Source organism: Rattus norvegicus, chromosome 2 (assembly GCF_021556685.1).
Source record: "Rattus norvegicus strain SHRSP/BbbUtx chromosome 2, alternate assembly SHRSP_T2T, whole genome shotgun sequence".
Lineage (NCBI taxonomy): Eukaryota > Metazoa > Chordata > Mammalia > Rodentia > Muridae > Rattus > Rattus norvegicus.
The window spans coordinates 121,879,417-121,889,017 of record NC_141535.1 but is presented as its reverse complement, the minus strand read 5'-3'; the positions used below and the strand labels follow the sequence as shown (position 1 = coordinate 121,889,017).

The window sequence follows — 9,601 nt, the reverse complement described above, 5'->3', positions numbered from 1 at the left end:
AGTTCAGGCAATTACTTCTTAGATGTGACACTCTAAAGAAAAGATTGAGTATGCTAGGCCAAGTCAAAAATTAACCACTCCCCGGGAGGCAGGGATGGACTCAGAAGAGAAAACTACCCCTAATCATGTCCCTTGTTCTAACCATAGGGCTATGGAAGGAAGGAAGTCCCCCCCATCCCACCCCCCCGGAGTACACAAATACGTCTGCTTAAGTTAGAGACATTGGACTCTACTCCCAGTCAAAAAGGACGCTATGGTTTTAACATAAGCGAAATAAGAAGCAAAATAGTTGTGGGTTTCACCCTGCAACTGCCAGTCTGTACGCTGGACACTATCCTCAGAGATCTGTGGGGGCTCTGACCTGGTAGTGTTCAAGGGAAGGGGAGAGAAGAGTGGGATCTAGACAAGATATTGCTACACAGAAGGCAGGCTGGCGGCACAAGCAGGGAGAGGGAAGTGCAACCACCACAACTGTTTTCCCTGCTCTGACTACCAGCCACTGCTACTCAGAAGGTCTGAAGCACTGCTCTGCGGGGGTGGGGAGTGGGAGAGTGGGGGTGGGGGTGGGGGAGTGGGAGAGTGGGGGGTGGGGGAGTGGGAGAGTGGGGGTGGGGGTGGGGGAGTGGGAGAGTGGGGTGGGGTGGGGGAGTGGGAGAGTGGGGGGTGGGGGAGTGGGAGAGTGGGGGTGGGGGTGGGGGAGTGGGAGAGTGGGGTGGGGTGGGGGAGTGGGAGAGTGGGGGGGGGGAGTGGGAGAGTGGGGGTGGGGTCCAGGCGGCTTCTAGCAGTGAAAGCTTCAAGGGAGAGCCCTCTTCCCCAGGAAGTGTTACAGCTCTTATGTGACTGAAGCTCTCAGGTCATCAGTGATGGAGTAATTCTCAAAACTTTTTTCCTTCTGGATAGGATATTATATATACTTCAGAGTGGGTTGGGATTCACATGAGGAGGGACTTGGAGCCCTGTCCCTATGGACTGATTGTCACAATCCTCTCCATGGGGTGCTGTGGTCACATGACAGGGGCCTGGCCGGAAGCAGGTGAAGCTCCTAACATCCTCTGGTATGAGGTTCCAGGGCTTTCAACCTTACCAAGTTTCTTTGCACGGTCCACTGCCCCACATGCAACTCTAATAAGAGAAGGAAGAGGCAGATGGTACAACAAACACTGGATTGAATCCAAGGTCACGGCCCTCCCTCCATGGTCAGAGTTTCAGAAAACATGGAGCACCTTGTGTTCAGTAAATGCAGGTGGTTAGTGGTACAACATGCCCCAGAGGTTTGTAGTCTCACAAAACACAGTCTTAGACAAACCCAGCTAAAGATGTTCGCTGTAGAGAGCTTCTCAGCCTGTGTGTTCAGACCCCTTTTGGGGGAGCAAAGGACTCTTTCATAGGGGTCACATCAGATATCCTGTGTATCCAATATATGCATTATGGTATATAACAGAAAACTCCAATTATGAAGTAGCAACAAACGTAATTTTATGGAAAGGGTCACTGCATTAGGAAGGTTGAGAACCACTGGATTAGAAGGAGAATCCATAAGAGTGGCTGCCAGATAGCTGCTTTTTACTCCTACCAAAAACGAAGTTAAATTTGTTTCGAAATATGACTGCTGAATGCCAGGAAGTATGCTATGGGAATGAGACAGAGAAGGGGCTAATATGGCCACCGCAGCATTTAAAGTGCCATAGAGGAGGCTGCTGGATGACCGACTGGCTGAATGGGAGATGAGCAGATGCTGGCCCAAGGAACATCAGTCCTGAGGAAGTAGATTGATGGACTTTGATGCAGTGCTCTCACGTGGTATCATCCTGTGATGGGCTGGCTGCCTTCAGTGTTCCCAGAGAATCTTAAAGCAACTGGCAGCAACAGACCAGTGAGGTGATGAGAACTTTAAAATCAGAAACTTGAGGGCTGGGAGTTAGCTCCATTGGTAAAGTGTTTGCCTTGCAATCACGAGGACCTGAGTTCAATTCCCAGAAACTGACTTTACAAAGCGAGAGTATGGTGATGTGTGCTTGTGATTCCACTATTCAGAAAGTGGAGGGAAGGGGATCTCTGGGGCTTCCTGGCTAGTTCAACAGTGAGCTCCAGGCCAATAAGAGAGCTTGTCTCAAAAGAGGTGGGTAGAATGGACAAAATACCTCTACCCTCCACACGCATACTCAAAGAACACATGTGCACATGCAGACCTGTGTGTGTAAGTAGACACACACACACTCACACACACACAGACAGAGAGAGAGACAGAGAGACAGAGACAGACAGAGACAGACAGGGAGACAGACAGAGACAGAGACAGAGAGACAGAGACAGAGAGAGAGACAGAGACAGAAAGAGAGAAACAAAGCCAGAATGTTTCATTTAACTGGGTTTTCTATTCAAAAGCAACAAATCATTTCCATAGCAAAATGTGTTTAAAAAAATAAATAACCCGAACAAAGCCCCAAGAACGCCTATGGAAAACATGTCTGGCCGAGTTACTAGTACAGGCACAGGCAGATCAAACGGAAAGTAGAAGTCATAGTCAACTGTTTCTAAAAACACACTCCTCACAGAGCAAAAGGTTTGTTAAAATGGTGCTGGATAAATCTTGGCAAACAAGAAGTCATTCAAACCCACACCAGATCCTGGGAGAGAGGTGATCTGTAAATGGATATGTGGGTTAATTCAAAACAACATGAAGGCAAGCTGAAATAAGAGGCCCCCTGCCTTCTCTTATCATGGGAGAGAAAGGCACGAAGGCACGGAGGCAGGAATGACAAACATCTGGACAGACCAGGAAGGAAGTTCACACTGAGTTGATAAGACAAGGAAGCAGGCAATTTGTAAGACAGCACTTAAGAGGCTAGCTTTTTCCCAGCTATGCCAAGGAAGTCTGAGAAGTCAGAAGAGGTGGTGGCAGGCTAGAAGTCTGCAGAGAATCTAAGGGCCTTGCTATTCCACAGAGCTGAACTGTTTGTGGCCACAGGACCAGAGTCCCTGGACTCAGGCAAAACCAGATCCAAGGCTCCTGCATAGAAAAGAATCGCAGGATGAGTTAGTATGAAACAGAGTTGGAATTTGTTAAAAAAAAAAAAATTAAAAAGGGGCTCAGGAAAAGACACAACACTGAGATCAGGGGTGTGGGTTTCTAGAAAATAGAGCTGCAGTTACAGATCTTAGCACAGGGCAGCAATACCACTTTGGTAGCTCTCGAATTACTCTCAAAGCACTGCTAAGAAGCTTTGCCCAAGGTCCCTCCACTCAGAGCTCCAGGAGCCCGGAGGATAGGGATGGAAACATTGTGTCAGAGGCAATGGACAACCGCAGGAGAACCCACTCACTGAATCAACTAAGCAGGGCTCACAGGAGCTCACAGATACTAAAGTCACTGCACCACCAGGTCCTCCGCCTGCACGTTTATGGCTGTTAGTTTGGTGTTGCTGAGGGACTCCTAACTGTGGGAGCAGGTGTATCCCTGACTCTTTGCCTGCTCTTGGGACTCTTTTCCTCCTATTGTCCACCTTAGTGATGAGGGATTTTTGCCTTTTGTTTTGTTGAATTTGGTGTTGCTTCTTGGAGACCAGCTCTGTTCTGATGGGAGTGGATCGAGGAGAGAGAAGATGGGGGTGTGGGGAGCTGGGAGGAGTAAAGGGAAGGGAAATTGTGGTCAAAATGTATTGTAATGAGAGAACAACGCATTTTTACTTTTTAAAAAAAGTGTTAAGGATCTAACGAGACACTTCTCAATACGGGAAATTTAAAAAGGCTAAAAAAAAATACCAAGAAAGAATACTACAAATGGGGGTTCTGGGGAGCTGAGTAGTGAGAAAGGTCTCAAGTGTATTCTGGGTGTGCTGGACTTCTGGGTTCTAAGAGGGAATGAGGCTTCCTCTTCCACCCCATCTCCCGGTGGTTCTCACCTGTGGTGACCCCCACAGTGTTACTGTTAGACAGACATTTGTGGAAGATTCATGGATCAGTGAGCTTGCTTCACACCCATGTGGAAGAAGCGCTGAACAGAGAAGGCCAAGATCTCTGAAGATGCTCTGGAGGCAAAGCCAAGAGGCAGGAGTTAGGGGCTAAGCACCTCGATCATTCGTAATGTTTGGTTCCAGACCCCTGGACAGGGGCCTGAGATGTGTATTTTACAGACCTGGCCTCCAGGTTCTCCCAGCATCCCTCAGTCCCTACCTGGCATACCCTGCCCCCCAACCCTGAATTTTCCAGCCCAGGAGTCTCATGAGCTGCCCTTCCCCCAGGGCCCCCCCTATAATCCAGACATTTTAGTGGTCTCTCTTTCTTCTTCCTCCTCTTCCTCTTCCTCTTCCTCTTCCTCTTCCTTTCCTTCTCTTCTCTTCTCTTCTCTTCTCTCTCTGTTAGGGCACCCTTTCTCTCTCTTCCCCTCACAGCACCTCTCTTCCCAGGGCCAGTGTACTTGCTCACCCAAGAGCAGCTTCCCAATAAACCTGTCTTTAATGTATTCTAATCTGGATTGAATTGGCTCATTTCTCCTGTGGAGAAATAATCTATCACATGACTCAGCGTTAACAAAGAGAACTCAGCAGCAAGGTGAGGAAGGCAGAGTGTGAAAAGGGAAGGGAGGTTAGAACGGGAGGGGTGGAGAGGAAGGAAGTGAATCAGTTACTTTTCTATTGCCGTAATAAAACACCATGACCAAAGCAACTTACAGAGGAATATTCTGGCTTATAGTCCCAGAGAGAGAAGAGTCCATCACCATCATGCTGGAAGCATGACAGTGGGCAGGTATAGTTACTGGAGTGGCAAGCTGAGAGCCCACAAAGTCTGAGCAGGAAACAGGGACAAGCAAACTGGGAGTGGCATGTAGCTTTTAAAGCCTCAAAGCCTGCCCCCAGTGACATACTGCCTTCAATAAGGTCATAACTCCTAAATCTCTCAAATAGACCCACCAACTGGCAACCAAGGGTTGAAGTGTCCCAGACTGTGGAAGACATCTCATTCAAATCACCATGGGAAGGGAAACAAGAGGAGAGAGGAACCAGAGTAAGAGATGGAAAGTTTGGGGACCTTGGAGAACATCTATGGGGAGAAATTAATTTACAAATCTTGTTTCTGTGAGTACCAATTCATAAATAATGTCCAGCCTATGTTAGGTTCACTGAAATCTGAGTTTATATGAGTACCCACCACGTTCTGAGTTGCTCTGGGCTCTGAGGAAATGAACTAGGAGGACAGAGGTAGCAGGACCCCTAAGACTCAGCATCTGGTTCTCCTAGGCTACTTGGCAAGCCCTAGGTCACGGTGACTGAGCCTGTCTCAAAAACACAAAGGTAAACAGTGCCCCTTACACACACACACACACACACACACACACACACACACACTGAATAAGTAAATAATGTAAGGTGTAAAGTACAAAGGGCAGAAGAAAAGCCAGCTGTGTTTTCCATCATGGCCTCTAAAAGGACTTTCTGAGAAGCCCTTAATTCTCTCAACATACTGTAGCCTGGTAGGGTCCAGTAGAAATCTCTGGGAAGTGACTACTGGGACTTTGGGGAAACTGTGGAGTAGGAGAACTTTGCTGACCTGAATGGAAACTCTGTTGGACACTCCTGAGTCAATTTCCTTCTAGATTGAGGATCACAATATTTATGTTCATCCTGGACAAACCCAAGCAGCTAAAATGACCTCTAGGCTAATACTTCCTGTTCAGAGATCACATTCTACAGAAGCTGTAAGACTTACCCAATGAACTCATATCCCAGCAAGCCAAACCTGTGCCCTACCTACTGTGAGAGCACAAACTGGCCCAGTGGGGAAGAACTCTGTTCCCTGATCCTTCCTGGAAGCTAATCTCAGATTAGTTCCAGGAAACACACTAGCCTCAGGAACACTCTGGAAATTCTTCGCCTGAACCATGTATCCCCATCCTGACCCTCAGGCTGGAGGAATGAGCACTGTTCATTAACTAAGAGTGAACTCGCAGGCCCCAGTTCAAACAAAACCCAAACTGCCAAAAAACGGTGCTTTCCTCCAAACTTACTTCTGACCCTCTCAGGAGTGGCTTCAGAATGTTGTCACCAAAGTTAACTTAGAAGGCGTGGTAGTTTGAATAAGAACAGCCCCCATAGGCTCATATATTTGAATGTTTAGTCATCCTGGGAGTGGCACTATTTGAGAAGGATTAAAAAGACTAGAAGGTGTGGCCTTGTTAAAGTAGGTGTAGCCCTGTTGAAGGAAGTTTGTCACTGGGAGTGTGCTTTGTGGTTTCAGAAGTCCATGACAGCTCCCCACCCCACCCCACCCCAGTTTGCAGATCAGGATTTAGCTCTCAGCTCCATCTCTAGAACCATGCCTGCCGCCATGCTCCCAACCATGGTGATAATAGACTAAGCCCCTGAAACTGTAAACCTGCCCAGTTAAATGCTTTCTTTTATAAGACCTTCTTTGATCATGGTGTCTCTTGGCAGTACTAGAACAGTGACTGAGACGGGAGGCAAAACAAACTTGGAAATATTGGTGAGCATGCTGGGTTTTGTGGTCAGTCGGCATCAGATTGGGAGAGAATTTCTGTGAGAGCCTAACAAATATTCACATGTAAAATCAGAGGGGAGCTGAAGGTACCTGTGAGCCAGTGCTCACACAAAAGGCACTTGGCCATGCCTGTCATCGGTAGGAAAGATGATGTAGGAAAACAGAAGCCGGTGAGACAGTACTGCTCACACTGAAGAAACATCACCTTCCCATTGGCTGGAGCCAGTTGGTGCCTGCTTTACAAACGGGAAGCTGGTTGGTTTAGTGGTTCTTTTCCCAAACACCACTCCAGAGTCTCAACCAATGCGTGCAGTGGGAAGAGGTAGGAAGGGATGTGACATCACTGATGACATCACATTGATCAATCACCCACTTGATTATGTCATCAACCAATTTGTTCATTTCAATCAATAAGCCAAATTAATGATCCTAGTGGCTCTAACCTGTCCCCGGTATAGCTATGAACATGGCCCAGCACAAAATCATATGGTGGATTTTTTTTTATTTGTTTTCTTGAGAAGTTTAATTAGTCTTCTGTTTGGGTTTTTTGTTTGTTTTGATGTTTGTAGGGTTTGGAGGGGTTTGTTTGTTTCTGTTTGGGGGACATCTTGGTTACTTGATTGGATGGTTCTCAAGAAAGAATTCTGTCTAGGATGTATAAAGTCACAATGTGATTACACCTGATAGGTAGAGTTGGGGCTCAGAGCACAGTACCCACATCTATACTGCTCCTACCTGCTGAATATTAGACAGAAAGGACTTAAGAGGCCCCTGCAGCAGCCTGTCAGACTTTTCTCCCCTCCCAGCTCTCCTAGAAACCAGAATTCCTCCTTCTCCAGGTGAACCATAGAGCCCCTTCCTCATTAAGGAAGACAGCCTAGAAAGGCCATTCTGTCTTCTTCCTTGTTCCTTCAAGAGTGCTACTTAGAGTCTTAACCAGGAAGACATGGGCAGGGTGGATGGCATTAGTAAGAGAAGGTAGAACCTTTAAGAGGCCAGGCTGATGGGGAGGCCTTCATTCACTGAAGGCGCATCCACAAAAGGGATTGTGGGCATTTGGTTGCTTCCTGGTTTTTTCCTGTCACAGCCAGGAGGAGAGGTTGCTTTGTTCCACCCTACAGTTCCCATGGGCCATAAAGCAACTATGCCAACCAGCCAAGGCCTGAAGCCTCCAGACTCTGAATCCGAATAAAAACATCTCCATTGTGAGCCCAGGATCTCCAGTATCTGCACACAGCTGTCTGTTCTTCATCTAGATGGGGGGTGGGGGTGGGGGGAGTGCTCTCCTTAACTTGCTGGGATTCATAATCACCATAGAAACAAATCTGTGCATGCTTGTGAAGGATTATCTAGATTCAGTTCACTGAGATGGGAAAGCCCACCCTGAATGTGGACCTCTCCACTCCACGGGGGAAAGCTTGCTGAAAACCAGTATTTACTGCTATCCACACGCAATGTGATCAGCCACCTCATGGACCTGCCTCAGTACCTTCCCCTGCATGAAGGGCCATACCCTCACACCATAAGCCACTTGTTTGTCAGGTGTCTGTCATACCAATAAGATGGTGTTAGGGTCCAAGAATCACTGAAAGAAGACCCCAGGCTCACATAGTATGAAAAGCAAAGAGCACTTGTCTGCAGAAATTATCAGCATGCAGGGGCCAACCATCCATCAAAGTGGTGACCACCAGAGAGGCTCACAGGCCTCCTTTTATGCAGGGCTGGGGGAACTTTCCAGAAGAATTAGGTAACCCCTAATATGATTGCTAGGGATAAAGCAGTGACATTAGTACAATTTCGATTAGTTGCTACGTTAGTTTCATTATATTTAGTGAGACCTTGAAGAATTTTGGAAACCAGCTCTGCCCTGATCTTGTTACCTCCTCAGGCCAGGTGTCCTAGGAGCTGACTCAGCTCCAGAGCTATTCTCCCTAGTTCAGGGCCACCGTTGTTGTCTTTGACTAAAGGCTCATTGTCAGTGGCTCCCTCTGCAGAGTCCAGTCTGCTTCTTGGGCAATTGAAAGTTTTTATTCCCTAGGCTTTTAGACCTCTCACTGGTTAAGTAACAAGTTTTCTTTCTCCTCTTTGCTTTTTTTTTTCCATCTTTATTAACTTGAGTATTTCTTATTTACGTTTCGATTATTATTCCCCTTCCTGGTTTTTGGGCCAGCATCCCCATAGCCCCTCCCCCTCCCCTTCTTTAAGGGTGTTCCCCTCCCCACCCTCCCCCCATTGCCGCCCTCCCCCCAAACAGTCTAGTTCACTGGGGGTTCAGTCTTAGCAGGACCCAGGGCTTCCCCTTCCACTGGTGCTCTTACTAGGATATTTATTGCTACCTATGAGGTCGGAGTCCAGGGTCAGTCCATGTATAGTCTTTGGGTAGTGGCTTAGTCCCTGGAAGCTCTGGTTGCTTGGCATTGTTGTTCATAAGGGGTCTCGAGCCCCTTCGAGCTCTTCCAATCCTTTCTCTGATTCCTTCAATGGGGGTCCCGTTCTCAGTTCAGTGGTTTGCAAAAATATGGAACGCTTCACGAATTTGCCTGTTATCCTTGTGCAGGGGCCATGCTAATCTTCTCTGTATCGTTCCAATTTTAGTATATGTGCTGCCAAAGCGAGGACTCCTCTTTGTTTGTGAGTAAGAGTTTCACTCCTAACTCAGTCTGGCCTGGAATTCACAGCAATCCCCCTGCCTTAACTACCCAAATGCTGTGATCACAGGTACGTGTCATCACCAACAGGTAAGAGTCTTCCTTCCTATAGGTTCCATGTCATATAAAACTTTGGTCAGGAAACTGTGCACCCTTCTCCTGTTAGAGAGGATGGCTCCTGGGAACAGCATCAGACCTGGAGCCCCGCAACAGGGAGGTTCCATGCTCCCTTTTCACACCCATGCTTGTTTCCCCGACTCTGATGTTCACACCTGGTGCAGAGATGAACTTCCACCCAAATCAGCTGCCATCTTACCATCTCTTTGGGGTGCACTGTCATCAGAAAATTAGGGTCCTTATTTGTAGGTTCTTAGCATCATTAATAAAGGAATTTCGATTAATGACCATCATTAGTGCTTCAAATTGTGCTTATATGAACCTGAGGGGGAAAGTTTAAT

General features: G+C 47.4%; 1 non-coding gene across 1 annotated transcript; it reads right to left on the bottom strand.

Moving 5' to 3' along the window:
- Positions 1-9,007: 9,007 nt before the first annotated feature.
- Positions 9,008-9,114, bottom strand: LOC120101158 (U6 spliceosomal RNA). The gene has a single exon (XR_015678647.1). It is a non-coding gene; the product is annotated as a U6 spliceosomal RNA (small nuclear RNA).
- Between the last annotated feature and the right edge of the window lie 487 nt (positions 9,115-9,601).